The sequence below is a fragment of the Etheostoma cragini genome, chromosome 2, assembly GCF_013103735.1.
Source record: "Etheostoma cragini isolate CJK2018 chromosome 2, CSU_Ecrag_1.0, whole genome shotgun sequence".
NCBI classification, from domain to species: Eukaryota; Metazoa; Chordata; class Actinopteri; order Perciformes; family Percidae; genus Etheostoma; species Etheostoma cragini.
In genome coordinates this window covers 9,814,523-9,834,945 of record NC_048408.1, presented here as the reverse complement: position 1 = coordinate 9,834,945, position 20,423 = coordinate 9,814,523, and the positions used below count along the sequence as shown (strand labels likewise).

Sequence of the window (20,423 nt, the reverse complement as noted above, 5' to 3'; positions counted from 1 at the left end):
GGGATCCATCCTTGGCCCTATTCTGTTTTCTTTATATATGCTGCCTTTAGGGGCGATTATAGGGAAGCACAACCTGTCCTTTCACTGCTACGCAGAGGATTTGCAAATCTATTTGCCTATGAAAGCAAACGACAGTGTTGCACTAAACGCCCTGCTAAGCTGTATCGCTGAAATCAAGTTGTGGCTTTCAGACAATTTTCTCTGAGCTCTGGCATCTTGCACAAGATCTGTTGTAAAAAATTTGGGGGATACTTTTGACTGCAGCATGAAATTTGATAAGCAGATCAGCAACATTGTTAAAATGAGCTTTTTCCAGCTTCGCCTGCTGGCTAAAGTTAAGCCCGTTCTGAGCAGGCACGACCTAGAAAAGGCCATTCATGCTTTTATCAGTTCAAGGTTGGACTACTGCAATGCCCTCTATTTTGGTCTGAATCAGACCTCCATCTCACGTCTTCAACTTGTTCAAAATGCTGCTGCTTGCTTTTTAACAAATACACCTAGACGTGCAAGCATCACTCCCGTTCTTTACACCCTTCACTGGCTCCCGGTGCGTTTTAGAATAGATTTTAAGATTTTATTGTTTGTTTTTAAAGCTTTAAATGGTCTTGCCCCAGAGTACTTGTCTGACATTTTAACTGTGCGGGAACACAACCGGTCACTCTGGTCTTCAAATCAGTTGGTTTTAGAAGTCCCAAGGTCCAGGTATAAACGGTGGGGTGATCAGGCTTTTGCAGTTGCAGCCCCGAGACTCTGGAACAAGTTACCCCCTGATATGCGTACTGTTACAGATGTCACTCTTTTTAGGTCCAAACTTAAAACATCTGTTCAGTCTGGCTTTTAATACGTAGCAGTGGTGTGACAATTTGTATTCTTTTGTTTCTTTGTAACCTTTTCTGATTTTACTGTTCTCTATGTTTATTCTTTCTGTTGAATGTTTTTACTCATTTTGTTAAGCACTTTGGATACCTACTGGTTGTTGTAAAGTGCTATATAAATAAATTTTGATTGATTGATTGATTAAACAATGGTACAGCTATTTTCCGATATTGTTTCAAATCACACCAACCATGTAGGTTTGCCTTTCAATTCCATAAAAAAAGATAGATAATCTGTTTCCCATCTCGCCCGGAAGATTTTTTGGGGCCGCTAATGTCTCTCTTTGCAATGCGTGCCGCTGCGGATGAGGTTTTCCAGTCAAAACGTGACGAGGCCACAGTTGCTCAGCAACAAACCTCTTGCCTTTCGAGGGAGCGCCCTTTAACGATGGTCAGTGTAACAACAATTGGAATGCGATGGGCCACTCGCTCCCAATAGCAGACGTGTCACTAAAAATCGAGTAAACGCTTAAATCACTTTCCGTTTTTTCAAATGATCTAAAGACAGTTTTTTTTTTTAAATCAGAGGTGTTAATGAATCCCAGTTGTCAATATTTTTGTAGATATCTGATGACTACAATCCCATTGAATGCAATCAATTACTTCCCAAGCCTGTCGATACATTAATCAGGATTTAGTAGTCCTCTCAGAACGGAAAAGAGACTGCACCCCATCCACTAATAGAGAGAAACTTGGAAACCAGCAGGGTTTCTCTGAGCAGTTCATTTGTCTTTTTCCTCCCACAGTTTGCTGCTAGCACACTTATCACCACAGAGATCAAAGAAAGTCCATACACATTTTTTTGTTTCTTTTTTGTCATCATTCTGAGCCCATCAGTCATTTTTATTTTTTATTCAATCTTTTGTTTTCTAAAACTCATTGAAGCGTCCTTATAACTGTCAGTAAGACGGTCACAAATTAGGAGAGCAAAACATCAGCTATTATCCTGGTTCAAAGACGTATTGGCTTCAATAAGTCCTTTATTGTCACTACTAATGGTTACCTCATTAGAGGCACAAAAGTGCCATTTAGTGTGGCTCCCCAGTGTATGACTTGACGTATAGTAAATCACCTCTTACAGGTAATGTATCTCTGTTTCTATGTACTGTTTCAGTATGCCTTGTCAAACCAAGTCAAACCACCCCCCCAAAATGAAACAACAACACTTCAATTAAATAGCTAATTGGAAAGAAATCACTTGATTGTACATACAGCGTAACAGAGAAAGTTCTTTTGTCTTTCCAATAGAGACACACGTCAAAACAGTGCTAATGGTTCTTGGCATCACAACTAGTTTGGATGCCAATCATGGTCCAATAACTACAAACATGTGACAAAGAAACTTGAGAATGGGCAGTATAGCAGAAGATCTTGTCATATTTGTTTACTTTTACAACACAACAAAAAGATGTGGATTATGATGTGATGTTTCAATGAGGGGGAAGGAGTAGAGTGCACTGGCCAAAACAGATAAAAGCCATTACTATAATTATAAACCAACTTTGGTTGATATTGACTTAAGTGCACAAAAAACAACACGATTCATAATTTCTGAAAATAAATTATCAAAACCCCATACCAGATGTATTTATATTCCCTGCCTTGCACAAAAAACATGATTTACGAAAACAAAAACCCTACAAAACCATTACTGTATAAAAACCATGCCAGACAATTGTCCAATGAAAAGTAATCTTATGTGTCTGAGATATGTTGTGAGGGTATCTTTAAATCTTGTCTCGATATGTTTGTGGATTTAGATTCCAAGGTGACTTGACTGGATTTGTCATGTTTTGACTCCTAGGAATTTATATGTCATTGATAAAAAGAAATCTCAATTAAACTATAATTGGTGCAAAATCAAAGTCCTCCAAACTAATAACAAAATGCCTTGTTTGTAATGGCCTTCCACGATGCCAGCTGAAAAGAATCAGATGCCCTAACTCTGCTAATTGTCCAATTCTGCCTATTCTGCAGGGTCGAAACGTTGCAGCACAACAAAACATGGAAAAATTAGCCGAATGCGAGCTCATTTGTTTCAGTGTCCAGCCCATTGTTTGCCCTGCACCTCACCGGTGGGGACTACTACTGCTCTACGTGACCTCCATGATGCCAAACGTTTTCTGATCCGACGCTCAATCAGCAGGAAAACATTTGTCTGTGACATCGAAAACCTTTCCTACTGCAAAAAAACTGTCACTTGTTTGCTTTTCAATGTACAATGTTGTTTATGGGTATTTGCTGAAATGATGATCCACTGTTTCTTTGTGCAAGGATAAACTCATTGCAGTACTTTTGTGTCTAAAGTCAGTTAATATCCCCAAACGGGCTGACAATAAATGTTTGGCAAAATGCTAAAGGTTCAATTACATCCACATACAGGACTCAAGATAGAGAGGGATTTAAGCAGTCCTGTAGGGAAAGGCAGCCGCTGTCAAAAATCTAACATCACAAAAAGTGGCAGCATGACAGAGTGGGTTTTCAATGAGGCTGGAAAAATGAAAAGTTGATGGTGCTTTCATGAAGGCCAGAATTCAGTTTTTTATTTCAAGTAAAGTGAACATGTGTTTGCTTTGTTCTCAGGTCTAGGTTTACGTAATGCTTCTGGGACACCCGCCCCCTCCTCAATGGTTCTTACTGCAGCAAAATTGGATTTTATATTAAACATGATCATCACTGCATCCTTTCATGGCAATTTATAAGAATCAGTTCTCATTTTTACCCTGCTACTATCGGAATAAATCATGATAACTAGCTTATTCTCAGTCACTCCTCTTCAGTTGTTTGTTTCCCCTTCAAATCACAATTCACTAACACCCTGACATTTATTTACTTGGGATCGTCCCCACCACAGGAAACAGAAGCTTCTGGATAAGCAAAATATGTCAACAAAGCAAGGATCAGTTTCTACAAGGTTTATTGAGATACAGATATAAATACCCTTTCTAACAACGCTCTATTCACTTCAATAGCGACAGAGTAGATAGATATCTAGAAAGGGGCAACAGAAGAAAAGGAGGATTGATTCACGGACAGTCCACGCAGAGGGAAACAATATATGATACCAATTAAATGAGATGAGAGAGGCTTTTGTTCAATTATTACAAATTGGATGGCAACATCCGACCCTATCAAAACCCTTTGATTGATAGTCTGTTGGGTAGTCTATAGCCACGACGTTCTACTTCTGGGATTGCTCTGTTGCCGATGGAAATTCTGTCAGGGTTTATTCATTTGGGCCTGATTACCCTGGGCATTCTTTGTGTGGGAATTTTAAACTCCGGTGGACTGTGCTAAACTGCTCCTCCGATCTCTGCAGGGTAAATTCAGACAGCTAGCAAGATTGTCTGTCCAATCTGAGTTTTCTGTTGCACGACTAAAATAACTTTTAAACGTGCATTTTCCAACAAAACCAGATCCCTCCCAAGGCAATTTACCAGAAGTGAGAGAGCGACAGGTGCAAATGTTGCTAAACAAATGGATTGGGAGCTCAGTGCTGGGCTCAGCCCTGATTACCTCCCATAAGCCCTATCAGTTGATGCCCCTGAGGCATGTGTCTGCTGTTCTTCATGAGCAAATCAACAAAGTGGAGGATCCAAAGAGGATTTATTAGGCTCTGGTTGGGGTTAATCTATTCACAGGTACGCTAAAGACATAAGCTAATCTTCAGGAAAGTCCTCTTAGTCAACCAGTTTCCTCCTGTGTGGCAGTCAGGTGGACTTTGTGGGCTCTGTAGACATTATTAGTCCGTTCCATGTGTACGCGTAACTCGGATTTACCAAAGTCAAAGTCTGAAACATGGCCCCAGGCCTCAGTTTTCCGAGCTCAGAACTCTGACAACCTCCTAGTACCCAGAGTTCAAAATCCAACATGGCTGCGCCCTGTGTCAACAGTTGTGAAATCTGTAGTAACAGTTATTAGCACTGATGTGTTGTTTGTGTCTCCCTAAATAGCTCGTACACACAGTGCTGTCCATATTTTTTCTATGGACATTGACATTGTTTGCATGCACAAAAACAACAATGCGTTTTTTACAACTGAAATTGCTAACAATTGCAAGAACTACCCGACAATGGAAAATCCGACTTGTAAATCCATTTACCTTGTATCAGAGGTTAACGGAACCCACTATGTGTGTAGGCCTTTAACAATTTTTACATAATTGTCTGATTGCAATTATTTGACATAATCCTAATAGTAATATAGTAATAAACAAATATAATTAATATTGGCTGAAAGAGACGACTGTAATGTTGATCACAATTATTTCTGAGAAAATTAATTGTACATCCAAATTTGGAATTGTTACAGCTCTAATTATGAGTCGGGATAGCATCAAAGCCTAGACTGGTACACGTTGCATTGTATTGGTAACATTGACAGTATTTACTACGTTAAGAATGTACCGACTGAATAAACTGGAGTCAATCGAAATTTAAGGTCAGCCCAAGTGATTAATCACAGAATTTTAGAACCTGGGAAGTGAAAACGCGCTCACTAAGGTTGCATTCAATTATTGTCTGTCAGCTGATAAGTAAAGGGTGATTCACCTTTGAGCACAGATGACATCCTTCAGCTTCAAACATATTTCATCTAAAGTCTCTGAGTGTCTGTGCACACTAGCTGTGTGTGTGTGTGTTGGGGGATAATCTTGGCACCACTTTCCCTCTTCTGCCTTTATCATTTTATAACATTTCAAAAAAAAAGAAAAAAAAAGCATTTTGGTATGTTTTAATATATATATATATATATATATATATATATATATATATATATATATATATATATATATATATATATATATATATATATATATAAGTCTTAAAAGGTTCAACCCCTGTGTACATTGTCACTGCTATCAATTCCTGATAAAAATCCTTGTGGCAGATCATAAGCTATTGTCTGTCCATTACCCCGCCGAAGATGTCAGAAAAGGTCATATTTTTGTTTGAGTGCCTCCTCAAAGAATGGGACAGTGTTCAATCCTGCAGAGATCATGCTATTCACCACAGGCCTGTCAGTGTAGAGGGCGGGATTTGGGAGTTTCATCCTCAACATGGTCACTGGCAGAAATATGAAATCTGCTTTGAGCTAAAACAGCATGGAGGCAGCCCTGAGTGTTTGGGGCACATATTCTTATTTCTTATTTTTAAAGCATGTATTTTTTCAGATCAAGTTAGGAGACAAACACTGGCTTTTTTCTCCATGTGCATCAGGCATTCCAAATAAAATGATTTGTATTGTTATCTTTATGTAGCAGATAGGTTAGTTTGGGAAGAGAGGGAATTCCTTATCAAAAAATGATGTGAATGACATTAGTTTTTAAGTATGTGTTGCTTTATTTTGTAATTTTGACCTTCAATTCTGAAGAAGTCTCTCTGAAAAGCTGAATAAAAAACATCTATGTCGTTGGGCGTATGCGAGTTATTTTACACTCCAGCTACCCTTCATATATTTGTTATCCCCTACAGGTTTTCCTATCACAATTATGAATTTAGCTTTACACTGAAAATACAAGAACAATGCTGCTTCTTTGTTTCCATCAAAGATCAACAACTGGTAAGTAGGCTGATTTATTTGCCTGGGAACTGCACAGCTTTAGCCTCAGGGTATTGGCATGACATGCAGCCTCCGTGTGCATCATTTTTTTTTCTCTACTTTGACCTTAGATGAGTTAGCTGGACAAATTCAAATGTCAAGCAGAGACACTTTTTCAACCAATTCACAAAGTAAAATTAGTTAAATTAGCTTGTTACCTACAGCTGAGGTCTGCCTCTAATCAAGGACCAGTTGTTTCAACAACAAATGTTGCATCATTATCATTGTAAAATGCATATTGTGCCATATGAAGAGCAGGGCTTAAAGAATGGCCAATTGAGCAAATGGTACATGTCAGCATATAAAAAAGGGAAATTGTTCAAATCAAAGATTCGTTGTTTTGCATTAGGAAGTGTTTCATTGCTTTGCATTTGGATTAAAGAAATGAAAAACATGAATTCACTATCATTTTTACAATTTTAAATATTTCTCCATGAATGTATTTGTCAAATGTCTTAGTAGCTATGCTCCTTTCAAGCAAAAAACATTCTTCTTCTGCCATTCTCCTCATATGCTTACAGCTTTAGATAAACACAGTAGAAAATAAAAAGTCTTTTGAAGCTTGTTAACAGTTTCACACTTGCAGGGAGGAAGCGTCACCAAAGGTGCTCTATCTCCGGCGACAGTCATTTGGAGATTCATTTGTCATCATCCAACTGATCCTTTTTGCCTTCCAATTAGGAGGGAGTATAAAGGGCTGTAGTTTGTCTGAGAAAAAGAGGAGCAAGGAGCAGAGGCTGAGCCTTCTCTCTGGAGTGTTTCCTGTAGAGAGAAGGCTACGAGAGCTGTTTGTGTCAGTGGAGTCCTGAAATCACAGTCATTGTCTGAAAAGCCATCAGAACTGATAAATGACTCTTGCTATTACAATATTTTCCCACTAAATGGCTGCTGAAAAGGGTGGTCATGGACATGGCAGAGTAACTGTCCATTATCTGAAGTATCCATGCAGATATAAAGAGCTTTATTTTAAAATGTATTGCTTTCTGTAGTATAAAGAAAATACCCTATGCTTCATGCACTGAAACCTAAAGTAATAAAGTCTGGATATAAAATAAACAGATGAAGAAGACCTGCAGAGAATATACTGAAACAATTTACATTATTAATAGTGCTGTCAGTTAAACGCGTTAACGCGAAACCCATTTCTTTTTGGCCTAGCGCACTTTGAAGTTTTTTTTACACATACTGTTGCAACAACTAGTGACGGTAGAAAAACTACAACACTATACTGGATCCAGCTAGACTGGAAACAAAACAACAAGCACGCCACACACACTTGTTTGGGCTTGCGTGCCTGCCAAAGAGTAGTAATGTTACGTTTTGAGTGGATGATGAGCGTTAGACACAAAAATAGATCCAATGAGATTGCGAATGAAAAGTTTACTTTTTAAAAGTTTCCAAATGGTTCTATTGACAAGACCTAAGGGATCTGTAGGTTTTGTCGCTGTGAACAGAGCTATCATCGCAGCACGTCCAGTCTGAAATACCACTTGATGGACAAGCACACGATTTAATCATTAGGCAGCACTAATAATTTAAAAAGAATGGTTGGTAAAAAATAAACATTAAATGTGGTAAGTAAGGTTATGAACTATCCTGTATGTGTGGAAGATTTGGTGGTTATGGGTGAAGTGATTTGATTGTCATTGCAACAGAATTTGGGCAATTTTTAATTGAAAGCATGCATCATTTTGAACAGCAACATGTCCTCAAAACTGACTGCTAAATACATTTAATACACAAAGCAACGCATATTTTAAATGCTTTTCTTCTATGGTTGTGTATGTCCTCTGGATGATTACAAAATATGAAATAATACAATAATTTCTTTCATTTATGTGCCTTGATAGCGGAAAGAGATAATCCTATACATATATTTATCCTAAACTTGGATGAATTTTGACTTCCTCGCCATTGCTTTTTGCAGTGTTTGTTGCAGCTGCCCCCTTCCCCCCGTAAGCAACATACTGGGCAGTGGTATTGGTTGCCTGCAGTTTTTAAATGACGCCTCTGTCTGTCAGACACTTCACACCTGACTGCAAACCAAAATCCCTACATTATGGCCAGCAGCTTCCTACTGTGTCTTCAAATGCTTCATTGAACATGAGGGGTGTGGGTGTGTGGGGTGTTTAGAGCGGTACAGTCTCAGATTCTCACCAACCTCTGTCTCTTCACACACACGTTTTAATGGATTGATGCATGGTAATAAGATTAAGGCTGCATCCGCACTACAACAATAGGTTTTCGCTCAAAATCGATTATATTTTACTACGATTGTATCTCACGTCCACACGCCTTTACTCCGGCGTTTCCGAGCCCCTAAAATGGAAACATTTGACAACACTGCCGACCTCTTTTGAAGTTTGAAAACGTTGAGGGTCTCTTTGTAGTCTAAACAGGCTGAAAAAAAGACCTTAGGCAACTTATCAATCTTATCTCTTGGGTAAGCTTTCATACTTTTCAGTAACCTCGTAGTTGGTCCAAGCAAATAAATCCTTGACCTTACTTTTGTCGTTGTTGTTCTTTCTCCAACGTATTTTCTCTATTTTCAACTTCTACATCCATGATTTTACCCAACCTTCTTCTTGTTCACACCCGCACGTGCATGCCCGGTGTATTCTAATGGTCATGTGATGTGAGACCTATTAGTATGGCTGGAAATTAGCTCTGTTGTGGAGCTGAAGCGCTTGTGAACTGACAACATTTTTGTTAGCGGGATCATATTCTAATCATTTGTGTTTATTCCACTACTCGCATTCCCGCTGGTATACAGCTGTAGGCACCAACAAAGTTTCATTCCGTCATCATGTGGCCAAAATAACCACCATTGCAGCTTTGTACTTGGGGTGGAAGTCACAGATACATTGGGAAATGTAATAAAGTATTGAATCGTGCCGCCGAATTTCTTTGAAAAGCCATAAGACAACGCCACAAGGGCAATATCTGAACAAGAGACCACTAGACTGGTTTAGGATAAATCCTGTGGGGAACATTGTTGTTGTGTTGTCAAAAGGCAACCTAATGCTTGACCTTCTCACATGGTTTGAAAAGATGCTCTCTCCTTCATAAAAGTCATTGAGATTTAGGTATATATTTAGGCAATGCCCTAAACAGATGGTGCAACATAAACTGTGACATCCATCATGGACCGCAGTGCTGTAAATCTCCAATGTAGTAAACCGTGCACCACATCCCCATGCTCCATTTCATGCCACACTACACGTAGGCAGATTCCAGACCACTGAATTGACGCCTATCTCAAATTGTTTTCCCCAGCAATTCAAAAACTACTGTTGTTTTGCTCATTGACGACTTATTTATGTGATGGTGGGCTAAGTGGAATTACTGGACAATGGGCTATTGCAGTGCAATCGCCTTGTTTACGTTTTTCCTTTCCTGTAATAGAGAGCAGAAGGTTTGCAGAATGGCTTTGCTAGATGTGATGAATCTTACTTCAACTTCTGTATTGTTGTCTTTACAATCAACAGTTTCAATAGCATCAGAAACATTTAGGGGTTAAACACAAGGTGACCAGCATACCTTTTTTTTGACAACAGGAAAAACACACATTCAAATCATGAAAAGAATAATTTAATGGTCCTATTGTGCGTACTGGCTCACAGTCAGACTGTCATGGCTTACCGGGACACTCAATGTTGTCAGTAACATCTGTGCTTTTTTCTATTGCTGTGACAAATGCTGCGTTTACACGTGGCCGTGGCTATTTTCATAAACAGACATTTCAACCCCTTCTGTTTCAAAAATAACATTGTGCACAGCTGTCAGTTTTGAGAAAAGTGTTTGTTTACACGTAACTGTGTTTAAATGTCGTCAAGAGCATGCCAAACCTGTAGGTGGCAGTGTACTGAGAAGCTCGAGCCCCCACTCTTTGTCCCGAGTTCTTAGACAGAATCATTTTCAGAGGTGAATTCTCCGTTTGTGTGTAAACGAAGGGCACAACCCCCCTCAGTTTTTCAAAATAACCATGTACATTTAAACGGGGTAAAGGCTGCTCTTCCTCACCTGTCCCCTAGCTGCTCCTGTAAAGTCTCCCCTAATCCTCCCAGCTGCTGCCAATTACTCGTTAGCCCCCATTTGCTGTGAACTGCTGACTGTTTGTCTCTGCCTTAGCAGTATGGCAAATGCTGTTATCTGTTATCTGCCTTATATCCCTTTTCCCCTAAGTTTTACTGTCCTTCTTGACCGCTGAGTCTGTGTTTGCTTGATTTCAACATGCCTGCCAGTTGCCAACTGGAGGCCAGAACTTTGAACTAGCTGTTTTTAACTACACCCCAAACAACAACAAGTCCCAAAGTCTTCCTGTGGGTCCAATTACCTGTTGTCAGTGGACACCAAGCATGGTAGTGTTACAAAACCAGTTTCTGTTGTGGAATCTGTTTGTATCCTTAGCTTCACCGGCTAATTAGCTAGATAGCAAGGGATCCAATAGACAGGGGCGTAGCAAAAAATGTTGCCTGTAGTACAGCATTCTCTTGGGTCCCCACCAGGTATCCACAGCTATTCCGTCTAGCATTTTTTTGGGCCGTCCTCACATGCGGGCCCTGGGTAGTTGGTCCAATTTCCACCCCCAGTCCAACGCCCATGCCAATAGATCACAGTCACTAGTAGCTTAAAGCCACATAATTCAGCCTTATATACTGCATTTGGCCACACATTACAGTAATAGTTCAAGCAAAGATACAGTTCTTACATACATCTTCTGATGCAAATACCTGGAAACATCTGATGCATATTCTTCATGTACACATTATTAGCATTTTTTCTTGGGGTCATTGGGTGTTTCAGGTCCCAGGCAACAGACTCCTTCATCCAGGCGACATGCATCTCAGGCACAGAGTATTCAGTGGCGCATCTCGACCCATTGCCTCATGAGATACATCTTTAGCCGTTGGCTAATGACAGCAACAACCCCTATTAACAATAAATAGATACATAATCAAGGTTATAGGTTCTTTATCTTTGCCATTTGTTTAAGTACAACTGGCACCGCGGATCACTCAATCAGTAAAAAAAAGGACTCATAATTAAAAAAAGACAGCAGATAGTCTTTCCCCAATTACAATAAATACAGAAATGCAAAGTGCAAACTTTTGTCCACAATGATGGCACAGAAAGATGAGGTAGGTATGCTTGTGTGCGAGTATGAGTGTGCATGTGTGGTCTCAACGTGTCTGATGGTGGCACAGGGTACTTCAAACCAGATAGAATATCCTTGACCAGCAGTCTGATGGCTGCTGGGTAAAAAACTGTTTGAAAGCGCTTCCAATTTGCTCTCTGGTCCATGGTGTCTCAGCACCCGACCAGAGCCATCCATCCATCTTCATCCCAGGCCTATACAGGATTCCATTCAAGATCTCCTAGAAGGCCGAGTGCTCCAAACTCTTGTTTGTTTCATTTGCACAAACAACAGTCAGAGTTTTCAGGCAACCCTGGGGGTACACTCAAACACAGTTGCGCTCAGCTGGGGGCTTGTGAGTATCCCCACACCCGCCCGGCGCCTCACACCGTGCGCAACTCCTGAGTAGAAAAAAGTCCAACCCCTATCCAGGAGTATGGTTCCAGAACCTAGATTGTGCGTGGAGGTAAGCCCCACCAGATCCAACTGGTAGCGCTCCACCTCCCGCACAAGTTCCGGCTCCTTCCCCCACAGAGAGGGGACATTCCACATCAGACCCAGCCTCTGCTGCCCGGGTCTGGTCTGTCAAAACCCCTGACCTTAACCAACACCCATGTGGCTGCGCACCCAACCTCAGCGGTTCCTCCCACAGGTGGTGGGCCCAAGGGATACCCGACCAGAGCTTCTCCACAGTATGGCTGGGGTGATGTGGATCCTGGAGAATGGATTTGATTTTGTTCCTGCAGCAATCTGTGTACAGGGTGTATGTGGAGGGGAGCTGTGTCCCTATGATCCTCATTGCACATTAATGCCCCTTGCAGGGACACTTTTTACCAGCCCCCTTTAGGCCTTGGTGAGCAGCTATCGGCTCTTGCCGGAATTAGTTTTTTAGGGACCTGATAAAGTACAGCATCTGCTGTGCTTTTTTTCCACAGTGGCCATGGTGTTCTCTGACCAGCTGAGAGAGTTGGTGATGTCCAGGCCCAGGACCTGGACATTGTGAACATGCTCCACCACAGTACCTTTCATTTCCAGAGGTTGTAGGTGGGGGGAGCTTTCTTCCGGAAATCCAGAATGAGTTCCCTGGTCTTATCGGTGTTTAGGACGCGGGCAGTTTTCCTCCCCATAGTCCAGTATTCTGTCCACTTGCTGCCTGTACTAAGTCTCATCATTTCCCTAAATGAGTCCCAGGATGGATGTGTTGTCTGCAAATTTGTAAATCCGGCAGAGTTTCTGTGAAGATACAGTCATGGGTGTATAGTGTGAAGAGTCACAGAAGAATGTCAATGATGCATAAAGATTATTAGTTTCGAAATTCTCCAACAAGACTGATGTTCTATGCTGAATTACAAAGCTTCTCCAAGAGATACGGTCACAACAGAGTAAGTGTTGAAAAGCTACTATGGTGACAAAGCGGAGGCAGTTTGTCTAGACCACTGTTCTGGAGATATTCTAAAATTAGTAAATAATAGTGTTTGGATGTTGTAGACGACAAAGCCAACGTCATAAAATGTTTCTTATAAAGGGAAAATCTTGCAGAGGGTTGGTGTTCATCCTGTTCCATTCCACAGACTTGGCGAGGAGCATTTGAAGCTGTTCTGGAGACCTGTGGTGGCCTGACTGACTCCCCAAGATACTAAATGTTAGTTTTAATTTGTCACGCATCTGTACAACGGACTCTCATACCTTATTGTTTCATTGTTGTTTTCAAATTGGCTCACCTCTCCACTTTTTACATCCTGCCCCTTTAAATGTCCCGTAGAGGAAGGGGGAGTTGGAATGGGCCCTAGTGCTTGCAGTTTCCTCTGTTTTTTTAATATAACTTTTTTGTACTGTAAAAAGTGTGTCTGTGTGTGTGTGTAGGAGGGGAGGGGGTCTAATACTGCCTTCCTAAAACGTGGGGGCACATATCCCCTTGTCCACCCAAATAACCCCCCTGTTATATAATAATTTATACATACTTAGACTCTTTATTGAGGCCCAATGGGACAATTACAATTTGCACTCTTTTCTTACACACTACGCACAGGCCTGAAATCCAAAAAACATGCTCAGGTCCTTTGGAGAGATTAGAGTCAGAGTGAGAGGACTGCAACTGCTGAACAGGCGCCCTCCAGGCATCTCTCCAGCTACCAGTCCACCTCCGTACGGGGACTTGAACCGGCAACCCTCCGGTTGCAATGGAAACCCTATACAATGGAATCTGAAACTGATATAAAGTTTCAACTTTTACAGTGATGGAAAATTACATCATTGGTAAACATTAATCTCAAGAGCAGAGGCACTATATCAAAAAGCAAAGGCCAAATGTGTAATGAGCCAATTGTTAACGCTGTCATCTTAATTTGATCACGTGACGAGATGTGTGGCATCCCTTCTAATTCGACTCAGTAGGTAGGTCAATGATGGATCAATTACATCATACGTTTGCTTTGATATAATTAATCAGAGCAACATATTGCCCCTTTGGGGAATAGTAAAACTTAAGGTTTATTTAAGTCGGGAAAATAAGTGGTAAATGGTCCTATCTTTCACAATCAAGTTGGGGGTGTGTGTTAGGAAGCAGAGGAGCAACAACAACATTGCTGGTCAAACTTCGCTGAGTTTGCAGCACCTGGTCATATTTTTCCGAGTCTGCATCAAGCATCATCACATTTGTCTTGTTTTGAGTTTGTGTACCTGTAACGTTTAGAGCGGTCACTGTTTTGTCAGCTTAAAAAGAATGCATGTGTGTGTGGTTGATCTCTCCACATCAAAAAGTACAACAATCTGAATTCCCACACACACTTTTCACCTCTGCATTTGGTGAAAACAATAACAAATCAAACCAAAGGGTGTGACAAATTAAACCAAATGGGGAGTTCCAATTTTCCCTTTTGAAATGGATCTTCGGGGGATTTAATTCCCTGCACCTCAGAGGAGACCAAGCAAGTGATGTGTGTGTGTTTCTGGTGTACGTGTGTGGCTTGATCTCTCCACATCCTTAAACCAGAATGTATGGTTACTTTGTATTTGTGGTATATGTATTTCTGTATATTGCTTACAAGTCTGCATCAGAACTTGTGATTGAAAAACACTTATCTGGAAGAACACGGCCATGTACCTGAATGTAGCATTCATATTTAGTTTAGATTGCTGAAAAGCAGTTGTTGTAGTTGTAATGCAAAAGTTTGTATGGTTAACATGCTATCCGCATCCAAGGTGTTCTGAGAGACACCGAGTCCTGAAGTAGTTCCTTCAGTAGTAGGAAAACAGCAATAACAAGCTTCAGATGAAAGCTGAGATTAAGGAAGGAGAGGCAGCAGCAGAGGCTCCCTCCTCAGATAATTCAACTCTAATCTATGCTCTGCAGGTGTGCAGTTAGCACCAACAAGGTGAGCCAAGTACCTCTGCAAAGATTTACTCTCAGCACTCACCCGTTGTTATCGTACGCTGGACACACACTAGCGCACGTACAAAAACACACATTACACGGATGGTTTCAGGAGTTTGTTGTGATTAAGTTTCATCATATACACGCGACACACACACACACACACACACACATATGACTTTTTAAAAAGCTGCCTCTCCTTTTGATTGACAGCAACTATAAAAAAATCATATGTAAAAATATGACTTTTTGATGTCTTTTGACAGACCTTCCAGTCAATACACAGAAGCCCGGTGTCCAGGCCAGCCCACTCCTCCATTGACCCCGAGAGACGCTGAGCATCCGGGGGCGGGATATAATTGCAGCATTTATCCAATGAACGTCTAGTTTCAAAGCACTTCTATTCAAAGGAGCCCCATTTAAGTCCATGGACGCTAGGCTTTAGCAGGGAATTGCAGTGTGATGCTACGGAAACGTATGAGAAGGAAGTTGAGTTGGCTGATTCTGAACAAACTCGTCTTTGAGATGAACATGTTTTAATGCATTTTTGGTCAATACAATTTTAACACAATAGTACATATTTGAATAATAATTTTGACATTGTAGGGGAAGCTGAGCTTCCCTTGCAGCATCATTTATAATTATACCGGCAATTGTTTGGAGCAAGCGCATTGTAATGCGAAAGAAAACACAACTTTTTTTTTCAAAGGATGTTATTGCAGGTTTCGGCATTTAGTTGCATATCTTCAATAACTTATTTTGTGTAACTTCTGAAAAGCTAAATCATTAACTCAAAATATACATACTATTTTTTTCAAAGGATGTATTTGACTCCTTGAGTTGCATGTAAATTAATGTTGCATTGATAGCTGTGCACCCAGCTTATCTTGTTGTGCATGAGCAGCACAGTTAAAGTAGTGCATTTAGCTCTATCGTTGAGAAACTATGGCATTTTCCAACATTCGGAGCATACTGATGAGGTGGTTTGATAAGTCTTTTGATGTTGTCGTCTTTTAAATGCATTGAAAACAATTCAATGTTGGAATCAATGTCATCCAAACTGATCACAGCCTCAGTTGGCTGTGAAAGAGGCAGGCTTTATACTTTGTCACAGCCGACTTTCAAGTCAACGGGGAAAGTGTGTTTTGCAATCACAGGAGCTTTTCAAAAGATCTGCACGCACCTACACAGGTGATTCCATTTAGACTGATTAGACCTTTGCTCAGCTTTACGCTGGAGTACAAGTCAGCCTAGTTGTGTGTTAGGAGTGTGTTGGAAACCTGTAAGGTTTATATAATAAAAGACATATCAAAGCTAAATGAAGACATGCTAAATCACCAGTACATGTTAAGTATTAGTGTTAGTAAAGTTATGAACAACAATTTCTAAAAATGATCTTTTTCCAAATCAAATGTTTTAGACAGCAAGGGATGTTTTTCTTGGATCACTGTGTGTTTATTAAAGATTGTGTACAAGATATAAAAAAATAAATGAAAAAAAATTCCAAACATCTAGCCACCCACGCACCTACCAGACCAACACTTCAGAATTAAAGCACTAATTTTATATATTTACCTAAAAGTAAAAGGAGATTATGAAAATAAAACAGATTAAAAATACTATGATAAAATCAATAACATAGTATGGGGCAGAAAAATAGAGTGGAATTTTAAAATAGGCCTTCTGAGAAAGTGTTTTATCTTCTCTAGTTTAAGATATTGCATGACTTTTCTAATCCATTGAGAATATGAAGGAGTTAGATGGTGGCAGCAGGGCATTTTAAGTCTATTTTTAAACATAGAAAATTATAGGGGAATTTATTAAATGTACATTTTCAGTCCACAAGAATACTCTGCTGAATTTGGTAGAAAACATTTACCTACACTAATAAAGGATTATAGGCCATTATTATATCTATTTCCCACCTGGCAGAATGAGCTACCCTAGGGACGTTTTATACAAATGAAGATTAGCATTAGGAGCCTGTAGTTGGGTAATTATGGAAATGTGAATTATTAACAAAATAATATCTAAAACTTAACTTTAAAAAACAAACAGTCAGTAACTGCAATTTAAAAGAGTATGACACAATCAGCAGTATACAAAAAACATGGAGTATGTATTTTTGACAACAGACATCAGCTGCAAGTAGCTCCTCCATTTCCTTTGTGTAATTGAAATGCATTTTATTGTATTGCTTAAGTTGGCAGGGACAAACCTCACTGATCAACAGAGGTCTCAAACAGAATGACAAAGGGGACACAGCTAAAAAGTAGTTAACATGCAAATTATCCAGATATAAGCAGTGGCAAAATAATTATCAGTGTGAGGAAATTTGTCAGTCAAAAACCACAGAGTCTAATCAGGTGAACAACTGAAGACACCTGTGTGGGTGGATCATCCCTTCCTTGTATTAAACCAGTAACTGTTAACATGAGCTACCTTCTGAGGCAATTTGCTATAACCTCAGTTCTAAAAAATCTAAAAAGAATGAGATAAAAGACATCACATTCAGGAAGGCGTTATGTGTTTGTTTATGTGTGTGTGTGTGTGTGTGTGTGTGTGTGTGTGTGTAGATGATAATTATTCTGCAACCCTATGCTACATGGGCAACTGGTTTCAAAGCCTTTCACCACATGTGGTTTAAAGCAACTGGAGGATCTGGACACTGGCTCAAAGAGAATTAAATACATAGCTCAGGGCCACGTAATCATGTTTTAAAAAGTGAGCGCTATCACCTTAAAATCAATGCTGAACAGGTAAACAGTGAAGAGATACCAGCCTTTTATCTTTGCAGCGTTTTATGTCCTATCTGGTGCATTTGGCAACATGACAGACATTTTGTAGAGGCTAGAAGAAAAAAAGGGATTGCTGGATTAAAATGTGGTGACTGATGCACAAGAAGAATTCTGCATAGCAGATCATCTGCTTAACAGCCTAAGTTAGGTCACCTGCTCTACTATAGTCTACATATGTTGACCACCAGCATTTATTATTATCTGCAATGTCGGCATAAAATAAAAAAGGTGCTTTGAACAATTTCTGAGCAAAATAGCTTCATTACAAGGGTTCAAGGACACTAATGCACCCAGGAGGGTAAAGTTTAAAAAGCCTTTATAGTATTTCTTGGCCAAATCATTAAAGGGATACTTCACTGATTAGCATTAAGCTTTGCATCAGTAGAAACCCGGTAGTATTTTCAAATGACCATGCTTCCCACACTTACGTCCCCCTGAGACGAGAGATTTCTGTATTGTGTGTCTGAAAAAAAAAATCTGACACAAAAATAATAATTTTGCATCATCTGAAGCATTGTTGTCCAGCGGCTGTGGACTACAAGCCAGCAAGTTTGGCACGTTTCCAACCCGCCCATAGGGGGTTGGACACGAAGCGAGCCGAAGCCAGTCAAGTGTCAGCCATCTTGGAGCTAAGCTACAGCTATTTATTTTCCGCAGTATACTTTAACAACAATTATGTGCATTCAGAAAACCACACATGTGTACCACCGGGATACATCGGTTCAGATCGGAGAATATGCAGGGAATGTTATTACAGACAGACTACTCAACACACTACGCAAGCTTTGACTGCTACTGAGACCAGCACCTCAGCCTGCGGTGTCGCCCAATGCCTTTAGTTAGGTAAAGAGATATTGACGGCTGTGTGCACTAAAGCGGAAATGCTGAACGAGGGCAGGAGATCCAGCGCAATGTTGACTTATAAAAAATGTTATGAAAACAATGCATTGCTGTTTTATGTGGGATGCAGCCAGGATGGGATTAATCTGCATTTTGTCTGTGAAGTGGTCAGGATGGCCTTTTTTTGTGTCTCACCTACCCACTCTGTCTCTGCCAGATCAATTAGACTTGAAAACTGTTTAACATATAGAAAGAACCCAATTGTTTCACACCAGGATGTAACCTTCTGTCTCCTGTCCCCTGGGGTCTTGGTCTAGGCTAAGGCAATACGATGTTGATTAAACTATATTGATGTTAGAGTTTCACATTTACACGACAGACCCTTTTGCTCTGTAACCAAAAACGACCCCCAAAGGGGCAGAGTTTGAAGGCTTGTCCTGCCCCATTGGACAATAAAGATGCGCCGGCATGTTGCCATGCCAACTACGGACCAATGAGAAAGGATTTGAATGCACCTGGTGAAAAGGAACCACCCCAAGGTGCACGGGATAAAAGTGTGTGATTTAGGAATATTCAGGACTGGTCTAATGTGACTTCATCATGGGGTAAGCATGGATCCAGTCCGCTGTCAGCTGCAGTGTTATCATGTTGTTTGTGTCTTATTGTCTTTGTTTCATCATCTTCATCATTCTGTTGCATTAAACCTTTTCTTAATTCTCAATTGGACCCTCAGCCTCATTCCTCAGAGATCCAACAAACACAAAGTTAGTTATGAAATTCTAACAAAAGCTAACGCTATACGGCCAACCGTCCGATACATCCTGCTTGCAAGTGTCCGATCATTAGACAAGAAACTGGACTACATCCAACTTCAATGAGACTCGCAAAGTGAGTTCAGAGACTGCTGTGTTTTTGTTTTTGTGGAAACATGGCTGAACAACAGTGTACCGGACTGCGCAGTCTAGCTACCAGGCCTGCTAGCCTTTCGAGCAGATGGTGCTCTTGCGGGTTAGACTCGCGGAGATGGGCTGTGTTAACACAGATATGGACTGGTGCACAAATGAGGTGTTTTTATCCAATTACTGCTAACCGTTGTTGGAGTTTGTGATTGTTATGTGCTGACCGCTACATTACACGCAAATTCACAGCTGTGTTTATACTCAATGTTTACATCACTCAAAGCACTAATGCTACCATTGCGTTAGCTAAACGTTACAGAGCCTATAATGTGTGTGCACTAAATGTAGCTTGTTTCAAATGTCGTTTTTATGTAATGTTGTTTTTATATATTTTAAATGTGTAACACTACTTGAGTCACAGTGAAACATTTTGTGTATATGGTTGAAATTACTATAAAACACACTAGAGTTGAATGCCTCACTGTCTGTCTATGTCAGTACACGGTAGGCACGGCTTGGGAGTTGACTCTTCGAGCAACGAAGCAAGTGCATTCTGGGATTTGGTGTCTTTCATCCACATGAGCCAAAAACATATTTTCTGGCTTTTCCTTGCGTAGAAGGCAACAATTTTGAGTAGAAAATTCACATGTCTACAACATAAGTGATCCAATTTAAAGACATATTCATCTTTCCAACGGTGAAGTATCCCTTTACAACAATTGTTTGACAAATTTATCAAATTGTATCACTATTGCTGCTTGGCTTACTGGTGAATTGGGTCTGTCATGTGACTCTTCTCCTACTGACCATGTGACTACTAGGGGGGATCCGAGTATCCGGCTGAAAAGAGTATCCGGTACGGATAAAGCACTTTTGCCGAGTACAAGTATTTTACGAGTAATA

At 40.3% G+C, this 20,423-nt stretch overlaps 2 long non-coding RNA genes across 2 annotated transcripts in view; one reads left to right on the top strand and one right to left on the bottom strand.

Moving 5' to 3' along the window:
* Positions 1-11,503, bottom strand: part of LOC117954696 — a 20,316-nt gene extending 8,813 nt beyond the window's left edge. Inside the window, exons 1-2 of the long non-coding RNA XR_004658880.1 lie at positions 11,492-11,503; positions 10,580-10,581 (exon numbers count right to left, since the gene is read on the bottom strand). This is a non-coding gene — a long non-coding RNA (uncharacterized LOC117954696). The remainder of the gene's footprint in view (positions 1-10,579; positions 10,582-11,491) is intronic.
* A 2,330-nt stretch (positions 11,504-13,833) lies between these two features.
* The window catches only part of LOC117954708, an 8,386-nt gene continuing 1,796 nt past the window's right edge, over positions 13,834-20,423 (top strand). The window contains exons 1-2 of the long non-coding RNA XR_004658882.1: positions 13,834-13,844; positions 19,254-19,260. This is a non-coding gene — a long non-coding RNA (uncharacterized LOC117954708). The remainder of the gene's footprint in view (positions 13,845-19,253; positions 19,261-20,423) is intronic.